General features: G+C 38.9%; 1 protein-coding gene across 42 annotated transcripts in view; it reads left to right on the forward strand.

Moving 5' to 3' along the window:
- Positions 1-20,363, forward strand: part of CFAP20DC (CFAP20 domain containing) — a 282,051-nt gene that overhangs the window by 35,495 nt on the left and 226,193 nt on the right. For 4 of the 42 annotated variants that reach the window (XM_081524583.1, XM_081524598.1, XM_081524577.1 and 1 more), the window contains exons 1-2: positions 12,073-12,208; positions 18,664-18,721. The exons of 30 other annotated variants lie outside the window; for them this stretch is intronic. The gene's annotated coding sequence lies outside the window, so the exon portion shown is untranslated. Of the gene's footprint in view, positions 1-12,038; positions 12,209-18,663; positions 18,722-20,363 lie in introns of those variants that run through there. 8 more of the 42 variants (XM_081524581.1, XM_081524595.1, XM_081524575.1 and 5 more) reach the window with 3 other exon arrangements.

Here is a 20,363-nt window from a genome sequence, read left to right on the forward strand (position 1 = left end):
GATTTTTATTATTTTTAAGTAGTTTCACATTGTGTTTTATGATATATTTCTTCCTGTAACACTTGCATACAGATGGAAATGTTGGAAATCTAGTTTAAGGCTGATTTTTTTTTTTTTCTGTTATGTGATTGATCTGGTCAGTGAACAAGAAATTCTTCGAGGCCATCCATCACTCCAGGCAGGAGCTGAGCTAAACCTTCTAACTCACTGCTTTCAGTCAGTCATGCAAGATTCAGGTTATAAATATTGAATGTGCAAACAACTGTTTAAATTAGCTGTCCTATCTATTTTATGCAATTTTAGTAGAAAAGCAAGCTGATACATTGTTTCGTGGTAAGAAGTGGAAGATGGTGAATATAGTATTATCTTTCCATACGTCATTGAGTTAATCCTGTTGGCAAATATTTAAAATAGTTAGATCAAATTAATTCTTGTTCCCTTAAGTTAAATTAGAAGTAAGGCAACTGAGCATGTAATTTATGTAGCTTTTTTGGTTTTTATATTCAAACAGTAGCAAGACTGTTAGTAATTGTAAATGTAGCCATCTGTCATAAATATAGTAGCCAATTGTTAAATGCTTAGTTCTGTGAATTTTGTTACCTCTTTGCAATACAAAAATAACTTAATATTTGGAAAATATTTGGGCAGGAAGGGAAGTAGCATCTGGTTTGTCCTGCCTTTCCTGGTAAGCATTTAGAATATTGAATCTGTGCAGGTGTTTGTTCTTCTACTACTTGGAGTTGTAAAAAGTGTGCATATTTTCACTGGTGTTGATAAATGCAACAGATAAAATGCCAGCCATTTGTAATAAATCTAGGAGCCTTTTTGTATGTAATGAACTTAGGTAAACTTCCAAAATTGCTCTCTATGTCTTAAGTTTATTCTTCAAATTATATTATGCTGGCAACATTCTTTCAAGTAGATGACATGTACCTAAACCCACATTAATAACACACGTGAACTGCTTACCAAAGAGGAGTATTTATCTCCCTTTAAAGGCACACAAGGGTGTTCAGCAGCTTATGTCTCTTAGTTGTTGGACTGCAACCTAACAGAAAAGCTGGGCAAGATTTTCTGTTACATTCTCTGCCAAACTGTGCTTGTTGCTTACCCGTATGCATCTTTCTTTTTCTTTAATAGAATTTTGATTAGAATAGCCCTGGTCCTAGCTAAGTAGACTCATCTTCCTAGACTCCCTTTTAGCTAAAGCTGGCCACATTATGGCTAATAATCACAAATGAAGTACCATTGGAATTCACTTGGTAGCATTCATAGACCAGCTTTTAAAAGGTACAGGCTTAGCTAACTTGCATCTTTGGCACTTTGGTTTTTCCTTGTTTTCTGCCTAAAATATAAATTCAACACATGAAAGTACAATAGCTTTCTTGGGAGAATGAATGCAAAAACTATATACTGAAGATGGCACAGTGGAAAAATGGAGAAGATACCTGGCTCTCTGGTGGCTTTATTGAGCCACTGCTGCTGCTAAGTCGCTTCAGTTGTGTCCGACTCTGTGCGACCCCATAGACGGCAGCCCACCAGGCTTCGCTGTCCCTGGGATTCTCCAGGCAAGAATACTGGAGTGGGTTGCCACTAACCTTCCTGAATTGCCTATCCTTAGACTTCAAAGGGTAAATAATCATTCTTGTTTAAGCCTCTATTTTTCAAGGTTACTTATAGTCTAACACATTTCTAACGGATGCACTTCTCTTTCTAAGTTTTCTAAGTCAGAATGAAATTATACATTGTTGTTTTAATAAACTTAATCTACTTGGGAATTATAAAAATAACTTTTATGTATATCTTCTTATTAGTCACTCAGTCATGTCCTATTCTTTGTGATCCCATGGACTATAGCCCGCCAGGCTCCTCTGTCCTTGGAATTCTGCAGGCAAGAATACTGGAGCGGATAGACATTCCCTAATCTTCCCACCCAGAGACTGAACCCTGGTCTTCTGCATTGTGGGCAGATTCTTTACCGTCTGAGCCACCAAAGGAGCCCATATCTTTGTGAGGAAATAAATCAAACTAGAATTGCCATATTAATAAGCTTTGTTATTGATAAATATAACTGATATTAATAATTTTTGTAATAAAAATCACAATTACAGGAAAAAGATCAGATAGTTTTCCTAATCTCATCCATCAAATCATATTTCCCTTAGTCTTTGATCAATCCCTATCACCTTTTCTTACTTACCCTGTTCATAGTCAGTTGGAGGCTAATTTATAAATAATTATAATGTAGTATTATAAGTCCTAGAAATATTTGTCACAAATATGAATATGATTTCATTATTTCCCTGCTTAAAAGCTTTCCCTAATCTTTGATGTGGTATTAAAGGTTGCTTCATTCTGGCTCTGATTATCTTGTTAATCACATCTCCTTCCTTCCTCCCTTCCTTTCTCCCAACATATTTCTCAGCCCTGTCTAAAACCTCAGTCTAAAACCACTGAATTATTTCTCTGATCTTAAAACTACCGCATACTTTTATTCTTCCATGTTCTTCCTTATCCTTTTACTGCTGTACCCTTTCATATCCTTCTGTGAAATCCCACTCATTCTAAAAAACTGAGTTTAGGTGTCTTTCTCTCTGAAGCTATCTGTGACTCTTCCAACTTCATGTTCTGTGCTTTCCATAACACTCTTTTTACCCTTCTATGATATCATTTCTTAGATTGGATTATGGTTCTTTACAGATCTGTCTTTCCCAGTAGCCTGTGAATTCCATGAAGTGTTAGATGAGCTATGTTTTATTTTGCAGCTCCAGTATCTTAAGTTAGTATCTGGAGTGGAATAAATACTCAGAATTTTGGTATGCTTTTATAAAAAGAAAATAAAAGTGTAAACTTTCTATACTTCTCATTGAATACTAGTATTATTTACCTGTTTATTAAATATATCCTGTGAAGGATATACTGCTGGTGATTAAAGAATATTCATCAATTACATAAAAAATAGTTATCCATCTGGGTCACCTCTGCATTTGCTTTTACTGACTTTTGACTTACTTTCTTGCTTCTTTGCCTGTAATTTTTGGGTTACATACCACACATTGTGTGTTAAGAACAGTAAAGCCTGAAGTAAATAGCCTTTGCCTTCAGAAAAGAGCATGTCCCTTCTTTCAGGCTGGTGAGGGTATGGGGGTTGAGTCAGTCTATGGTTGGGCTGGGGTCAGGCTTTTTTGCAGCTTCAGTATGATTCAGTTTGTTACTCATCTTTTGAGGGTAAGGTCAGATCTTTCCCTTCAGCAGGGCTTGAGTTCTGACCACCAGCAGATTTAACAGATCAGCAGAAGCATGTCTTTGCAAACTGTAACGGATATCTCTCTGCTTTCTAACCTAGATGTCAGGTCTTTGGGCCACTAGGAATTTCCATTCTCAGTCCTGCCCCTGGCTTTCTTTATCTCTGAAGAACTTTTTTCTCCTGATGCCTGACCCAAGCCTACTGAGGAAGGATGCTCTACACTCTGTGAAGGCTTAGACTTCCTTAAAAAGGTCTCTCTGTTCTCCTGGACACCAGTAGCCTCCATTACATGAAATCCCAGAGTGCCTTAGATGAATTTCTCTCCACTTCTCTGCTCCACCCTCTATGTTCAGAGTACTACCCCAAGCACTTGGTGGAAACCATGGGAACAACTTGGCAGGTGGAAAGAGGCTTGCTTTGAGGCAGGGCTTCTCTGAATTCTGGCCCATCCTTTCAGCCTGCATGGAGCTGGTAAAAATTAGGCTGGTTTCTCCTTACCCCCAACCATGGCCAATTCTTTGTCTCCCTTCTAACCTGCTACAAATAAGAACAGCCATAGGTCTCTCCTTTCCTGTGAAGGGCTCATTTACTTCTGGAATTTAGTTCGTATAGGTCTTTTTGCATCCTCAGCTCTCTGATGGATATTTTTTTTTTTTCCAAGTGTCTCCCAAGTGTCTTCCGCCTTTATTGTTTTTTTTTTTTTCTTTTTTATTTTTTTTATTTTTTTTAATTTTTATTTTTATAAATTTATTTATTTTAGTTGGGGGCTAATTACTTTACAATATTGTAATAGTTTTTGCCATACATTGACATGAATCAGCCATGGGTTTACATGTGTTCCCCTTCCTGGACCCTCCACCCACCTCCCTCCCCATCCCATCCCTCTGGGTCATCCCATTGCCCCGGCCCTGAGCATTTGTCTCATGCATCGAACATGGAATGGTGTTCTGTTTCACATATGATAATATACATGTTTCAATGCTATTCTCCCAGAACATCCCACCCTCACTTTCTCCCTCAGAGTCCATAAAATTGTTCTATGCATCTGTGTCTCTTATTCTGTCTCGCATATAGGGTTATCGTTACCATCTTTCAAATTCCCTATATATGCATTAGTATACTGTATTGGTGTTTTTCTTTCTGGCTTACTTCACTCTGTATAATGGGCTCCAGTTTCATCCATCTCAGTAGAACCGATTCAAATGTATTTTTTTAAATGGCTGAGTAATATTCCATTGTGTATATGTACCACAGCTTCCTTATCCATTCGTCTGCTGATGGACATCTAGGTTGCTTCCATGTCCTGGCTATTGTAAACAGTGCTGCGATGAACATTGGGGTACACGCGTCTCTTTCAATTCTGGTTTCCTCGGTGTATATGCCCAGCAGTGGGATTGCTGGGTCATATGGCAGTTCTATTCCCAGTTTTTTAAGGAATCTCCACACTGTTCTCCATAGTGGCTGTACTAGTTTGCATTCCCACCAACAGTGTAAGAGGGTTCCCTTTTCTCCACACCCTCTCCAGCATTTATTGCTTGTAGACTTTTGGATAGCAGCCATTCTGACTGGTGTGAAATGATACCTCATTGTGGTTTTGATTTGCATTTCTCTAATAATGAGTGATGTTGAGCATCTTTTCATGTGTTTGTTAGCCATCTGTATGTCTTCTTTGGAGAAATGTCTGTTTAGTTCTTTGGCCCATTTTTTGATTGGGTCGGTTATTTTTCTGGAATTCAGCTGCAGAAGTTGCTTGTATATTTTTGAGATTAATTGTTTGTCCGTTGCTTCATTTGCTATTATTTTCTCCCCTTCTAAAGGCTGTCTTTTCACCTTGCTTATAGTTTCCTTTGTTGTGCAAAAGCTTTTAATTTTAATTAGGTCCCATTTGTTTATTTTTGCTTTTATTTCCAATATTCTGGGAGGTGGGTCATGGAGCTCAGCTCTCCGATGGATATTTTTTAAAAAATGATTTTTTGTTTACCAAACTTGTTTTGATTACTGGAGTGAGGGTAAGGATCTTTTGCCACTTCATACATCCTAGCCTCCCTTCCCCCCTTCCACTTGTCCATCCATCCATGCTTATGTGTGTGTATGTACACAAGTATATATAATTTAATGTAGGAATATTGTATATACTTTTTATTGATGAATAACACTATATCTTGTGTATCATCTTCCTTTCTCTGTTTCCCCAAATTATCAAAATTATTTTCTTGTTATTGTATTTATTGCATGTAGAAGAAATAGTTTCAGCTGTCCCAAGGAAATAAATTATTTTCAGTGAAAATCACCTTTGTTTTACCACCTTTGGTATCTTGGATATTTTGCAGATGAGGATTTACTGGTTCGTAATGTCTTGTCAGTTCAGTTCAGTCACTCAGTCGTGTCCGACTCTTTGCAACCCCATGAGCTGCAGCACGCCAGGCCTCCCTGTCCAACACCAACTCCCGGACCCCACCCAAGCTCATGTCCGTTGAGTTGGTGATGCCATCCAACCATCTCATCCTCTGTCGTCTCCTTCTCCTCCTGCCCCCAATCCTTCCCAGTATCAGGGTCTTTTCCAGTGAGTCAGCTCTTCGCATGAGGTGGCCAAAGGATTGGAGTTTCAGCTTCAACATCAGTCCTTCCAATGAACACCCAGGACTGATCTCCTTTAGGATGGACTGGTTGGATCTCCTTGCAGTCCAAGGGACTCTCAAGAGTCTTCTCCAACACCACAGTTCAAAAGCATCAATTCTTCGGCGCTCAGCTTTCTTTATAGTCCAACTCTCACATCCATACATGACTACTGGAAAAACCATAATGTCTTTTAGGTGTCATCAAGATTTAGAAATTAGAATAATCAACACTGAAATTTGATTGGTTCACAAATAATGTGGTCTCTATTGACCACAAGGAAGATTAAGAATCAGATGAAAATATTTAATTAACATATTGAAACTTTTATGGGAATAAGAGCTAATGATAGTTTTATGACAGTTATTGCCTGCCTAGTAATAGAGAGGTGGGATGTTAAACATGATGCTACCAGTATTATTTCATATCAGTTGGGTTTATCTGAAGTGACTAAAGTGATATAAAAATGACTGACTACAAACATGAAGTTTAATTCATATCAAATTTACATAACAACAAAATTTAAAAATTAGTTGAGAGCAAAATTTATACATGGTAATATTTTACGTATGCTATAGTCTCTCAGTAGCGAGGTGTTTACCACAGAACACAGTGTTGTATAAATGACTTAGTATCAGTTAGCTCTTTTTATCTAACCAACCATTGCAAGATTCAGTGACTTACAAGTAGTATGTATTATTTCTCATGTGTCTGCGGGGTGGAGTGGAGTCGGCTGCTCTTGGCTGGGCTTGCCTGGGCCACTGTGCTTGAAGCCATGCTGGGCAGGTGGCCTCTGTGCAGCTCTCTTACGCTGCAGCAGAAGGGCTCTGTCGTCTTCCTCAGGGAGCAGGTAGTGGTGGGGTTGGCCACGTGCCATAGTGACACACAAGCTTAGGCAGAACAAAGAGGGGCACACATTGAGCCTGAAACAGGCAACGATATTCCCAAACAAGGTGACGGGTTCAGTACACGAAGTGGTGGTCTTTATTTTTTGGTAAGGAGGTATTCCAGGCCCAAGGCCCATTCTTGTGCAGCCTAGAGGAGGTCAAAAGACTACACACATGAGTTTGCCTTTCCCAGCATGTATGTTTTGCCAAGAGAAGAGTGTCAGTTAATTCAGTTGGTGGGTTAAGAGAGCTGCTTCTATATTTAGTTTAAGCAAAAATCAGTTTTGGAAAGAGCCGTTAGTAAGTGGGGCAATGAAAGTGAAATAAAGAATAGTACTATAAATATAATCCAACTGTGCAGGCAGCCTATAGCTTGCTATTCTGAAGCACATCTAACTTTCCAAGTATTAACTCGGTGTCTGAGTCTGTTAAATAGATTAGGTTACATAACACCTATAAGAATGAACAAGTTTCTGGCTAATAAATCTGTGCAGCAAATTTCATTTCCTTCTTTCCTATTTAGAACTTTCAGAGAACTGTGACACCTACTTGCCCTGATCCACTCATTATATCCATTGACTTTAGGAAAAAGAGAAATAAGAAACTGGGTTGTTATAATAAGAAACTGGGTTGTTATAAGAAACTGGTTGCATAAAATAAATATCTGCCCTCAGATGACTGAGAATCTTATCCACAGTGGTTCATAATTCTTAAAGCCTTTCAGTATTTTCCCCTCCCTACTATGCTGCATTGTTAGTGTGAGTGATCAGTGCATTCTCCACCCCTTCTGAACTCTAGTAACTCTTGAAATGTTTGTAAAATAGGTCTTTTGATTCATCATATAACCTTAGGAAAGAACTTAAGACTTTCAGTCAGAAATCATGGATGTCTCACAGCTTTGTCATTAACCAAGACTTTGGGCAAACAATTTAATTTTCTTGGAGCCCCAGGTTCTTTACGCATAAAAGAAGAAAGCGCCTACTTAATGTGAGGATTAAGTTCAGTGGTAAAAAGAAAGTGCTTTTGAAGCTGTGCAAATGTTAGTTCATATTAAAAGAAGGTCACAAGCCCTCTCCTTTTCATATGAACTTTAAATGACAGCCTCTTTGGTAAGGAACAAAGGTAGAGAAAAATAGAACCGATCCCAATTGGTAAATCCAAGAACATGAATTTGGCATCCCTCGTTACACCTGGAGTTCACACCAAGCACATCAGATTTGCAGTTGACAGTAGTAATAATAGAATGTAAAATTCAGTAGTTCTCTCTGTGGTATTATTAATTTTTGAGAAACTTTATCAGTTTTTCCATATGGTGTTCAGCATGCATATATATCAGTATTTCCTATTGTCAAAGTTGTAGTATCATCAATAGTTCTTAATACTTAAATTACTGAGGTGTTTTTAGAATTTAGAATTTTGAGTGAGACTAACAGTTGCCCTGTAAAATTTATTGAACAGACTTAGTACATGACTTCACAATTAAAAATACTTCCACCACCTTTTTTTGCTTAAAGCCATTTTAGTTATGCTGGATGTAAAGTACATTGTTTGAAAAAAAAACATTAATTTTTTTTAATGACCTTTGTTTAAAAACTTCAGAGGTGACCCCTGGGATAAGATCGTGTATCCCATAGGAAGGACTCTAATGTTTACTCAGCACATGTGTATGGGAAGCACTCATATTAGCATACTCTCAGCCACTCGGGAGTAAGAAATACTTATTAATTCCCTTTTGTAGATGAGGAAACTGAGGTTCTTAGAGTATGTTCCCCAAGGATTCTCAGCAGATTAACACAACAAGGCCTCCAACTCAGTTCTGTCAAGCTCTGACAAGCCATGTACTTTTAACTTCATTATTCTGCCTTCTACACAAATAGTTAAGATGGTATACAATCACTTAGTTTTAGTAACACTGTGGAGGTGTTCGGAGAAGGCAGTGGCAGCCCACTCCAGTACTCTTGCCTGGAAAATCCCATGGATGGAGGAGCCTGGTAGGCTACAGTCCATGGGGTCGCGAAGAGTCAGACACGACTGTGCGGCTTCACTTTCACTTTTCACTTTCATGCATTGGAGAAGGAAATGGCAACCCACTCCAGTGTTCTTGCCTGGAGAATCCCAGGAACGGCGGAGCCTGGTGGGCTGCCGTCTTTGGGGTCGCACAGAGTCGGACATGACTGAAGCGACTTAGCAGCAGCAGCAGCAGCAGTGGAGGTGTTAGTCGTTCCATCATGTCTGACTCTTTGTGACCTCATGGGCTGTAGCCTGCCAGGCTCCTCTGTCCATGGAATTCTCCAGACAAGAATACTGGAGTGGGTTGCCATTTCCTATTCCAGGGGATCTTCCCAACCCAGGGATTGAACCCTGGTCTCCTCCATCACAGGCAGATTCTTCACTGTCTGAGCCACCAGTTCCTAAGCAGTAATACTGAGGATATTTTTAAATGCCAAATGTTAGTCGTATGTAATACCAAACGTTAGTCTTGTCTAGTACTTCACTTTTTCTCCTTAGAATATTCTCAGTTTTAGAGTCCTTTCTTTACCATAAATCACCTTTATGTCCTTCCCCTCAAGCCACACTAACTGGCTGAGGTCACGGGAAGCCCTTGACTCCTCTGAAACCAGATAGTAACATCAGGTGCTTCTCCTTCCTCCCTCATGCCCCTCTTTAAAAGTGAGGTTGGCTAGTTCCCCACTTTGGAGAAATTAGAAGGAGACTTTCTCCTTCAAAGGCCAAACCCTTAAGCCTCAGGGTACTACCTCCTTTTTCGTTGTGTACTTTCTTGTCTATCCCTCTTGTCCTGTAGAGATGGTGTACTGGACCCAGGATTGCTAGAAAGAATCTTTGAGTATCAAATGTCAATATTAACTATATAAATTATAGTTTACAATACCGTGTTAATTATTTTACCATTGATTTAAGTCTTCTGGGTCTCCTCTCTTTCCTTTTTTTCTGTTTCTATTCAGCAGTCCTTAGCCCTTTGAACTTATTTTTTTCTAACTGTCATTTCTTTGATTCCAATATGCATCCTAGTTTTAGTAACATTTAATTATTTTAATCCTCTGGAAATTAAGAAAAGACAAATTCTTAACTTTTCAGTCTCTAATTTAAATCCGGTTTTCTTTATTTCTCCCCCATCAGGTTCATTTCACCCCATTGAACTGTTTCACTGGGTGATGTCTTTTTATGGCTGAGTTTCCAATCAGTTTAGTTCAAAACAATGGTATTTTCCTATTTTATTCACCTAAGCCCAACTTGATGCCATGTGTGTGTGTGTGTGTGTTTCTTAATAGTTGCTACTTGTCCATAATTTCTTTTTTTTAAGTTGGCCCTCTTGAACTCTGTCTCACAAATTCCCTAAATGGGCCTTCCTTTTTGGAGGGACTCAGCGCTCTACTCTGTACCCTGGAATAAAGCTTCTAATGCTGTTCATCGCCTCCTAAGAGCCCTCCAGTGTGCCTCTCCCCCATCCCCACCCCACTCTTCTTCTTCCATTTCTGTCAGTCTAAATTTTCCAACCTTTCCAGTCTTCTTGGATTCTCCTTGAGTCCCCACTGTCTCATGAACTGACAGGTCCTGAAATGTTTCCAGTTTCTGCTGACACCTAGTTGGAAGACCTCCATCAGTGTTCCCAAATCTCCTAGCAGGCATCACAATCCCTCCCTGTCTTCCCTGATAAGGATTTCATTTCCAGATTTTATCATCAGGTCACTGTTTCCTCTACTGAATAAATTAGCGTAGTGTTAGAGTCCTTACTGTTAACACAGCTCAGTTTCTTTGACTCCAGCCAAATTGGATTGCTAAAAATTTTGACTGGCATTTGAAGTCGAAACATGTCTTCATTTCTGTACCTCCACCTCAGATTTTATCCACACGCCATTCCTGGCCATTGCAGGGAACTCACACAGATGGGGAATAATGCAGCGATATGGTACAAAAGGGTAAAGAAGTGGAAATTACAGATGTGTTATTTGTGCATTAAATTATAAATTTGGTATCTGACATTTCAGATACCAAATATCAATAAGTGCAAACTCTAGATACCTGGTAAGACCTGTTAAAACATTTCCTGAGTTAGCTTTAGTGACTAACCACAGTGTGGTCCTTTTCTGGGAACAGCCCAAAGAGAAAAATCTGAGAGGGCCAAGGGTGCATTTAAATGTCCAAGACACATTTCTCCCAGGCTTGCGTACCATCGTTATTATAGTTCTCCCAGGCTTGATACGGTAGGAATCCCTCTGTCTATCCCTCCCTCTTTCCACTTAACAAACACGGGTGAGTATGTGACTCTCATACATCTAAATGCTGCTGCTGCTGCTGCTAAGTCGCTTCAGTCGTGTCTGACTCTGTGTGACCCCGTAGACGGCAGCCCATCAGGCTCCGCCGTCCCTGGGGTTCTCCAGGCAAGAATACTGAAGTGGGTTGCCATTTCCTTCTCCAGTGCATGAAAGGGAAAAGTAAAAGTGAAGTCACTCAGTCGTGTCCGACTCTTCGCGACCCCATGGACTGCAGCCTGCCAGGCTCCTCCGTCCATGGGATTTTCCAGGCAAGAGTACTGGAGTGGAGTGCCATTGCCTTCTCCAATACATCTAAATAGTCACTTACCATCTTCTGTCTTGTCCCCTCTTGACACTGCCAGTGCTTGCTGTTCTAGGTCCCTGTCTCAAGCCTGGAGCAGCCCCCTTACGCAATCTCTGGTTCATGTTTTCCACAACTATTAGGACGCCTCTTACTCTTATTGCAGCTTCCCTAGTCCACCAAACTTTAGTGGCTTCTAATTTTCCACCGCATAAAGCATAAGTTCCACTGGCCTTATGCAAATAATCCATACTCTGTGTTCACAGTAGCATCCACTCTTGCCGCACGTACAGATTTTGCTTCTCATCATCAGACGCACACTGTCATTCCTGTTCTGCTTTCTTCTCTGTCTCTAGCCATCATTGAATCTCCCTTTTGGGTGTGGCTGCTAATAAACTTTCCCTGGTATCTGAGTCCTCATCGATGATGTTGTTGTTGATAAGCAGTAAAGAGTCAGTGTGCAGTGGTTGCCCTTCCTGCCTGCTGTGTGACCTTGGGTGAATTACTTAACCACTTTGTGCCTCAGTTTTCTCAACTAAAAAAGATACTAAGAGTACCAAATGATCCCCAAATCTCTATGTCTTACGACAACGGGCATTTATTTCTTGCTTCTGATACATGTGGATTGAAGCCCTACACTACTTGCCTTTTTCATTTCAGGATGCAGGCTGACATGCCATCATCAGGGTCAGCATTGTGATGCAACCTCAAGTGCCTCTTAGAACTCTGGCTGGGATGGGTCACATTGGCTCAGTTCTATTGGCCAAGTCTATCACAAGACTGACCTTAGAGTCATTGGAGTAGGAATGTATTCTCCTTCCATGGGGAAAGGACCAGGGAGTATATGTGAACAATAATGTAATCCACCATGCTGTCTCACAAGGTATAAGTGAGTTAATAGGTGTGAGTGGTTAGAAGGGTGCCTGGCATACAGTAAGTTCTCAAAGAGGTGTCAGTTGTTGTTACTTCTGTTGTAAGCTTTTTGCCAGGTTTCTGTGCTAAGCATTTTACATGTATCTTATAGTTTACTCCTCAAAGTTGATATTATTATCCCCACTTTAAAAAAGAATAAACTGAGGCTTACAGAGGTTGAATTGTCCACAGTCATGCTATTTGCAAGGGATAGAGTGGGCCTTTAAGCCAGGCCTGCCTTCAAAATCCTTGTTCCTGACCTTTTACTATTCTAGTAAACATGTACTGGGAAGATTTCTCCTAAACTTTATGAGCCTGTTTCACTGCTGCCACTGCAGTCTCCGCCACCCTTGCAGAGACCTTGCCATGACCTTGAAGGACTTGCCTGTAAGCAGCTGCCCTCCCAAGAAACACAGCAGCCAAAGTCCCAAGACTTTGTCTATAATGAACTTCAAAGTTGTCATTAGTTACTTTATTCAAGCAACATAGAGGTAGATTCTGTGGAAGACCAGCTAAGTGATTGGTGCTTGGATTCTGAACCTCTTAATCCCATGTTTGGAAAGCTGAATTTATATACCACCCCAACTTTTCTTTCTGTGGAATCCAACTTGTCTAATTATTTGCTGGAATATCCTCTACTCAAGACAGAAGCAAGACTCCACAGGGTGTCCATCTAGATATTGTTATTGAGAAAGTTACCTATTAGTCTCTCTGTATCTCATTAGTGGCCAAATGGGGGAATAAGGAATGTAAGCATATGCAATCCTGTGAGGTTAGATCTGTTCACCTCCAAGATTTAAGGATTGTAGTACGCTCTTATAAAAACATGTTGGCCCTCATCTTTCAAGCCCAGAGCAGGGCTAGCCCTTCCATCTTACACTCAGTTCACTTATTGGTAGTGCTTCTTCCATGAGGATGTAAGCTTCATGAAGGGAGAGATCATGTTCCATGATCTTCTGCATTTTCCCACAAAGCCTACAAGCTTGGGGACATCCTTAGAGTCTGCAGAGAGAATATGCAGAGGTGCCTTAGGTGCAGCTCCTGTCTTTAGGCATTGCATTATCTCTCAACTCTTAAATAGAGACTTATATCTGTATCACCAAATCAAGGTTTCAGATTTAAGGAGAAGGAAACATAGGGAAGTGCTAAGAGTATATTCTGGAGCCAGACTGCCTGGTTTATATCCCTGCTCCCTACATACTGTCTGTGAAAACTTTGAGCTTGAATTTTCTCAATCTATAAGGTGGGAATAATAATAGTATTAATTTTATAGACTTATTGTGAAGATTAAATGTTAGTACTAGTGTTGGACACGTATAGTAAGGCTTCAAGATATGTTAACTATTACAAATAACAAAATAACACAGGTGAAAGCACCTAGAATTTCCTAGAACAGTGCTACTCAGAGTGGCCATCTGCTTTGAGCTAAGGAACTTGGATCATGAGGTAAATCAACACTCACCTTCCTTCGAAAAAGGAAGAAAGGAGAAAAAAAAAATTGTGCTTAGGGATAAAGTTGGTTTACACTCTGGCTGCAGCTGCTTGTCTTCTTTATAAACAGTAACAGTTCACAGCCATTCCTTTTGTTTCCCTGACCTAGGATGTAGTAGACAGTCAGTAAATTTAATTATGTGCTCTAGACTGATAACAGAGAAGGCAATGGCACCCCACTCCAGTACTCTTGCCTGGAAAATCCCATGGGCGAAGGAGCCTGGTGGGCTGCTGTCTGTGGGGTCGTACAGAGTCAGACACGACTGAAGCGACTTAGCAGCAGCAGCAGCAGCAGCAGCAGCAGCAGCCTGATAAAAACCTTCTTTTTAAGATATCTTATTAAGGTAAAAGAATAAATTTTCTATTTAATGAACTTTGTAAATTTTAAGTTCCCAGTGTGTCACACACTGTAAGTCTATATTATACTTATTTATAATTTTTCTGTATCTTCAGTTTTAAAATAAGGTAAACCCAAGCCTTTTTTTTTTTTGTAAAAGCTATGAATATTTTTTTTCAATATTTTTTTTCCAGCAGTGAGTAGATAAAGGCAGCCGTATAGGCCATCATGGGAAGTCTAGAATGGGTTTTACCAGATCCCATTTGATTTTTTTTTTTTTGTCATCATGTTAGTGTTTATATACAGAGTCAAATATAAAAAAACTAAGCATAATTTTTGTAGGTAAGATTTATTTATATAAATTAGTTTGGTACTATGGCAGTTGTTTGGCAAAAAAATGTATATGTGTTGCTATGTAGAAAGAAATTAATACTATAAGTTAACATTTTTACTTCATTTATAGCAAAGCAATTTAATGTGAAACTAGTAATTGTATTATTCTTGATTCTCTAGGAGAAGAAAATGAGTAATATGTTTTTTTCTTCCAGTTTTATTGAGATATAAATGACATATAGCACTATGTAAGTTTAAGATAGACAGCATGATGATTAGACTTACATACATCATGAAATGATTATAATAAGTTTTATAAATATCCATCAAGAACTAAATATCCATCAAGAACATAAATATTTTGTAAATATTCATCAAGAACTGAGCCTGTTGGTGAAAGTGAAAGAGGAGAGTGAAAAAGTAGGCTTAAAACTCAACATTCAGAAAACTAAGATTGTGGCATCTGGTCCCATCACTTCATGGCAAATAGATGGGGAAACAATGGAAGCAGTGAGAGTTTATTTTTTGGGTTCCAAAATCACTGCAGATGGTGACTGCAGCCATGAAATTAAAAGACGCTTACTCCTTGGAAGAAAAGCTATGCCCAACCTAGATAGCATATTAAAAAGCAGAGGCATTACTCTTTTGACAAAGGTCCGTCTAGTCAAAGCTTTGGTTTTTCCAGTAGTCATGTATGGATGTGAGAGTTGGACTAGAAAGAAAGCTGAGCGCCGAAGAATTGATGCTGTTGAACTGTGGTGTTGGAGAAGACTCTTGTGAGTCCCTTGGACTGCAAGGAGATCCAACCAGTCCATCCTAAAGGAAATCAGTCCTGAATATTCATTGGAAGGACTGGTGTTGAAGCTGAAACTCCAATACTTTGGCCACCTGATGCGAAGAACTGACGCATGGGAAAAGACCCTGATGTTGGGCAAGATTGAAGGCAGGAGGAGAAGGGGACGACAGAGGATGAGATGGTTGGATGGCATCACTGACTCAATGGACATGAGTTTGAGCAAGCTCCAGGCGTTGGTGATGGACAGGAAAGCCTGGTGTGCTGCAGTCCATGAGGTCGCAAAGAGTTGGACATGGCTGAGGGACTGAACTGAACTGAACTGACATATCCATTACTCATATAGTTTCAACAGTAAAGAAAGAGAAAAAAATATTGTGCTGAGAGCTCTTTGATGAGAACTCTTAGGATTTACTCTCTTAACTTCCATATATAATATACATCAGTGTTAATTATGTTTATAATATTGTACACTGTATCCCTCGTCCTTAGTTATGTTATAACTGGAGGTTTGTACCTTTTGACTATCTTCCTATAATTTAAAATATTAGAATATATAATATTTGTGTTAAAAAATTCATATTATATATAATGTTATGTTTAATGTTATATATTATTAAATATAATATTCTATGTATAAGAGTTATTGTAAGAAATTAGCTCAGAAGATTATGGAGGCTGAGAAATCCCACGGTCTGTAGTTGGCAAGCTCAAGTCCCAGGAAAGCCCATGATTAAAATTGCGAGTGAGTCCAGAGGCCTAAGAACCAGAAGGTAGTCTGAACCCTCGTTCAAGTCGAAAGGCAGAAGACCACTGTCCTAGCTTGAAGATGAAAAAGAATTCTCCCTTCCTGTGTCTTTTCATTCTAATCAGATTTCCAACAGATTAGGTGAGGTTCTCTCACATCAGGGAGGGCAATCTGCTTTGCTCTGCAGATTCCAATGTTAAATCTCATCCAGAAGCACCCTCACAGACTTACTCAGAAGAGTATTCAACTGGATATCTGGGACTCCACGTCCCAGTCAAGTTGACACATAGAATTAACCATCATCACAATATTAGACACAGTGCCCCCTTTGCAAAGGTCAACTTATTTGATTTCTATATACTCATTTGATTTCTATATACTCTTAAGGACAAATGCTTTTCCTGCTCAAAGTCAATTGACTTAGCCTAGTTTTGGATTTTAATTCCTTATTTTTGAATAAAATTTTTGTTTTCTTTTTAATTTTTACAGGCAGTCTATTTTTATAACAGGTTATTAATCATCATTTCTGCTGCATTACTTAAATAATTACGGACCTAAAGATACATGCGACTGGTTGTTCTGAAAGATTTTCAGTTGCAGGAGAATCCTGTTACCCAGCTAAAAGATTTGATAGATTATAAAGGAGACCTTTTAAGTAATGGGGCAGGGGAAAGCAGGCTGCTTTGTGCAACTGTATCTCTCAAAATTCTCCTCAAAATGCATTGTAAGGATGTGCAGTGAAGGTCATAGCCCTCTGCCATTCCAGAAAAAGAAAAAGGAATGTAGGCAGTGTAGGCTGAAGGTTCTTGGGGAATGGAGGAAAAATGTTTCAAAAACAGAAAAGGACCATTTGAAAGTGCAAAAGAAAATGGATATCCTAGGAATGAATTGGATTGTTTTCACTCACAGCCTCCTGTAACCCTAATGAATAGTACTATAGCTCCACCTACTGTATAGAGAAGCAAAGAGGCAAAATACTGTCAGTCAGAACTTTCTCCTCCTAACCCCAGGATTTTTTTGTTTTTTTAATCTTTTGGTTCTTTACTCAAAGTCATTGAAACTGTGTTTATTTTTTGCTTCCAATCTTTCTCTCCTCTTCCTACTAGTTTCATGTGTGAAAGATTTATGGGTATCATTTTAAAAGCTAACATTTCAAAGAAAACATAATAGGAAATTATAATTTGATGATTTGATTGAGGTGTCTGGAAATGCATCACATAAAATACGATTTAGATATATATCATACTTGAATAAATTATGTGTGTGTGGGGGAGACAGTGTTGTTATCTGATGAGGAGAAGACTAGGGATTTTAAAGACCTGAATTCTCTAAAACTAATTTGCTTGGTGCCTTGGGCAAGTTACTAAACTTTCCTTGTGTGCTGCAGTTTCTCTATTTAAAAAAATAATGAGGATAATGGCATATGCCTTTTCCCTGCCTCATAGAATTCTTATCAGAATGATAGAAGATCAAGTAATGTCCCACTTATCCAACCATCATACTTCCAGTCTCAGCCATCTGTAATGAATCTCAGAAGCAGGCAGCAAAAGGCCTGTGAGCCAGAAGAGTGCATGCTTTAAGAAAGCAAAATCCCTTGACTTAGAATTGTGTATAAAAGTAAGGTCTGTGGTTTAAAGCTGATATATGTGTGTTTGTGTGTGCTTCTTCTCTGTTGTTCTTTCTGTAGTTCTTCCTTCTCTGTAGTAACCTAGGAAAACAGTTGTTGGTTGTTGTTGTTTTTTTTTAATGATGGAAAGGGGGGAAAGGATGATGAGGTGAGTATAGGTTTCTCCTTAGAAATTCATCATGAAAGTACCTGGAGAAGAGATCACAGAACCCCAGCAGCATTCTAAGGCTAAAATTGAGAGTAAACAGCTCTCTGAATTTCAAGTAATCACACTGTATTGGGTTTCTGCTTTGTAGACCTTAGCAGAAGTTTTCTGAATCATATCCAGAATGCTCTTTTACAAAGATGTTTGCATTGTATTTTAGGAAGAGTTCCATTTTTTAAAAAAAAGTCTTTAAAGATTATGTATTATTTATGATGAAAATCAACATGTATGAACTAATTTTTTCCTAGTGGATAGATTCAATACCACTGCATATTTTAAGATATATTTTGATTTCCTCAATTAGATGGAAAATTATTTCCCCAGGTTTCTTTCCTTGTGGTTTCTGCCAGTTTTAATCACTTTCCAAATCACTGTTATTGGTGAGAGAATGTTACCTGGCATATCAGTAAACAAAGGATGTTGCAGTCATCATCAAGCCACCACAGCCACCCCAGACCGTGAGCCCTGAGGGAACTCAGGATATAACAAACAGAGCTGCCCAGTGCCGAGCCCTCAGTCACTGCAGCCTCCTTTCCACACAGCAGTGTACCTTGAGGAGACTCAGGATGAGAAGCACAAGATACTGGTCTCTGTAGCTGAGGTGCTATCAAAGGAATGATTTCAGTGAGCCCAGACTCTTGCATTTTCCCATACATAGAAAAGTGCTAGATTCCTTAACTTGAGATAAATCTGGTTTTCTTTAATTACCAGTCATCTTTTGATGTTCTAACTACCCAGTCTTGCAGAAACTCTTATGTTTCCTGGCTCCTCACTTACCTCTTCAGAGCAGTTTGTCAGAGCTGAGAGTCTGTGTCCTGGGCTTTAGTCTTCAGTTTTATCTGCTAAGTAAAACATAATTCTTAGTTTTTAGTTTGTGCTTTTTTTTTTCCAGGGAGATACTGTAAAGTCAAAACAAGGAGTTTTTGGAAAACTGGTTTTGAGGAGTAGAGGTGTGTATGACTTACGAAATAAAAGTATAAATTAAATATTTTTCATTGTATTTAGTCTCTTGTAACAAAGTTTTTCTGTTTGAGGGTAGAACTGAAAACTTAGTCTGGATGGATGTTTATGTAAGTCTTTCTTAATGTACCTTAAATGCCTAAATGTTGTATTATCATGCAGGAATGGCAACAAATTATTTATATGTTTCATACTTGAATGTTTTTGTATAACATCTTCATTAAAATATGTACTAAATTTATAAATGTAAAATTGAACAAATCTCAAAATACTTTGTATTTATTGTCTGATGGAGGCAGGCTAAAAGTGACACCCTTGGTGTTCTTTCCCATCTGAGATGAGAAAATCTGAGAATTCAAATGAGGTTAGTGTAGATCAGGAATTCTCAAACTAATTAAAGTACCAGGTGCTTTTGTTTTTTTTTAATTTCCTGTGTATGTAAGACGGATGTTGTTCGACTGACTATACATAGTACCAGTGCATAGTGAGGGCTGGGCTCCCCGGTGGCGGCTCAGTGGTAAAGAGTCCACCTGCCAATGCAGGGTGAGAAGATCCCCAGGAGAAGAAAATGGCAACCCACTCCAGTATTCTTGCCTGGACAATATGATGGACAGAGGAACCTGGCGAGCTACACAGTCCGTAGGGTCACAAAAGAGTTGAACATGACTTAGAGGCTAAACAACACAGCACGTGTTAATTATGTCCCTTTGACAATCCCTAAACTGGTCTGTATCCTGTCCAACTAGGTGAGTCCAACGATTGCATACTTGGATGTAATAGCAGTGTCAAATTTCTGTATGTTTCTGAGTTATTTTCTCTCAATTTTGATATGATACTTACATGGTTGTGAACGGGTAACAATTTGTTTACAGGCAAGAACTTTGAGGTAGCACTGGACAGATTAGTGAGCGGTTGACCACACAGCCTGAACCAGACTGCCTGGATTTAAATACTGACTTTGCCATTTACTGGCAGTGAGACCCCAGGCACATCATTTAACCTCTTTGTGACTCAGGTTCCTTATTGGTAAAGTGAGAATAGCAGTGCTAACCTATCTCAGAAGGTTGCCACAAGCGTTGTATGACCAAAATACTTAGTCCCTCAATATGTGCTCACTACGTGTTTAGCCATAGTAATATTATTGGCAATGGTATTGTTACTAAATCACTCAAGCTGAATTTTGAGTGATTAACCTTTCCATATTTTGTCAGTTTATCTAGAATAGGTGTTTCGTAACCTAATTTTCTTTAAAACTTGTATTTTAAGCACATACAGATCATGAAAGCAAATAATCTAAGTCATATCATTTTAGGAGGATATGATTCCTTCATTTAATATGAGTGAATGGTTTAGACATTAGATACTATTTGAACAGCCTTTTAATTGATACGCCATTGGTTCCCAGAAGGTGACTATTTTGTCACTGAGCTTCTCTCCAGGTCACAGTTGAAGAAATCTGGCTAGAGATGGGTATATATGTTTTCTTAGTCACAGTGATGTTATTTACAAGTTCCCTCAGTTGAATTATTTTACTTGGCCTTGAAAACATTGTTAGCATGCTTGGTACTGTACAGACTAAATCAAATGCTAGCTTTTTGAGTTACTTGTAATGAAATATCAGTAATAGTTCTG

Source organism: Giraffa tippelskirchi, chromosome 9 (genome assembly GCF_054371585.1).
Source record: "Giraffa tippelskirchi isolate mGirTip1 chromosome 9, T2T-mGirTip1v1.2.pri, whole genome shotgun sequence".
In the NCBI taxonomy this organism is placed as follows: domain Eukaryota; kingdom Metazoa; phylum Chordata; class Mammalia; order Artiodactyla; family Giraffidae; genus Giraffa; species Giraffa tippelskirchi.